Source organism: Trichechus manatus, unplaced genomic scaffold (genome assembly GCF_000243295.1).
Source record: "Trichechus manatus latirostris isolate Lorelei unplaced genomic scaffold, TriManLat1.0 scaffold00075, whole genome shotgun sequence".
Lineage (NCBI taxonomy): Eukaryota > Metazoa > Chordata > Mammalia > Sirenia > Trichechidae > Trichechus > Trichechus manatus.
In genome coordinates, this window is record NW_004444011.1 from 8,983,594 (window position 1) to 8,985,663 (window position 2,070).

The window sequence follows — 2,070 nt, forward strand, 5'->3', positions numbered from 1 at the left end:
CATTAACATATGCAGATGATACAACCTTGCTTGCTGAAAGGGAAGAGGACTTGAAGCACTTACTGAAGAAGCTCAAAGACTACAGCCTTTAGTATGGATTGCACCTCAACATAAAGAAAACAAAAATCTTCACAACTGGACCAATGATAAACAGAAAAGACTGAAGTTGTCAAGAATTTCATTTAACTTGGACCCACAATCAACACCCATGGAAACAACAGTCAAGAAGTCAAATGATGTATTACATTGGACAAATCTGCGGCTAAAGACTCTTTAAAGTGTTCAAAAGCAAAGATGTCTCTTTAAGGACTAAGGTGCTCCTGACCCAAGCCATGGCATTTTCAATCGTCTCATATGCATGTGAAAGCTGGACGATGAATAAGGAAGACCGAAGAAGAACTGACGCCTTTGAATTCTGGTGTTGGAGAAAAATATTGAATTTACCATGGACTGCCAAAAGAACTAATAAGTCTGTCTTGGAAGAAGTACAGCCAGAATGCTCCTTAGAATCAAGGATGGTGAGACTTTGTCTCACATACTTTGGACTTGTTATCAGGAGGGATCAGTCCCTGGAGAAAGACATCATGATTTGTAAAGCAGTGAGTCAGCAAAAAAAAGGAAGACCCTCAAGGAGATAGACACAGTGGCCGCAACAATGGGCTCAAGTATAACAATTGTGAGGATGGCACAGGATCGGGCAGTGTTTCATTCTGTTGTACATAGGATCACTAAGAGTGGGAAGCGACTCTAAGGTACCTAACAACAACAACGTGTGTGTGTGTGCATTTAAAAGTTAATGCATGGATAACCAGATACATCACAAGCGGAAGCCTGAGCTCTTTCGTTTGTATTTAGGACTACCTGGGGTGTTGAAGGAAACTCTGGTGACATAGTGGTTAAGAGCTATGGCTGCTAATCAAAAGGTCAGCAGTTCAAATCCGCTAGGCACTCCTTGGAAACCGTGTGTGGCAGTTCTACTCTGTGCTATAGGGTCGTTGTGAGTCAGAATCAACTTGATGGTGACGGGTTTGGGTTTTGGTTTGGGGTGTTGAAGAGCCCTGGTGGAGTAGTGGTTAAGAGCACAGCCGCTAATTAAAAGGTTGGCAGTTCAAATCCACCAGCCACTCCTTGGAAACCATGTGAGGTGGTTCTACTCTGTCCTACAGTGTTGCTATGAGTTGTAATCGACTCAATGGCAATGGGTTTCATTGAAACCATCAAAGAATGTCAGTCCCACCTTAACAAGAAAACGATGGATCACTTAAACATTAACATTTTTCTCAAGCTTACCAGAGAGCTGAGGTTACAAGGGAAATGAGTAAACCCAATTAAAAGGAACTAAAAAACCCTCAAGGAGAGACAGGACACAAGAACTGTCTCATCTTTAGGACAGCACAAGAGAAGAGATGACAGTCATAAAAATGGGTAAGAAGAAATCAGTTAACATTTTAACTAATGAACTTCTTCCTTTGCTTACACACACCACTCACAGTGTCCCATCCCACGACTGAGTCACTTACATAATTCCCATATGGATACATCAATAATCAAACTTCTACAAACATATTTTATGTATTAGGCACTGTGATAATATGGGAAGACTGACAGATGCAATAAATTCCAGATAGACATTGTCCTAATCTAATGTTTCTCATTTTCTCTTCTTTTGAAGATCTGTTCTAAAGCCCACAGTGAATCATTTGTGAATTTGTCATCTTGCCTGGGGTTGCTTGATTTTAAATGAGAAAAGGGATGATGGAATTCAGCAAGGGGGGTGGGTAGCTTACATTGTTTGCTTCTCAGACTCAGAAAACACATGCTATACGCCGAAAACTCAATGAATCATCATTTTGTATTGTGACTAATTTTCATTTTACTGTTAGAACTTTATCTCCTCAACTCAGGAACGTATACATATAAACAGTGAAGGCTGCTGCCAAAAATTTTGACATTTAACATTTATCAAATCAATGTTTCTTTAAATCACTTCATTCATTGACTCCATTAGTTTTATCTTTGTATCAATAATGACAATAACCCTTGAAAGGATAAAGGTTTTTTTTTTTTTTT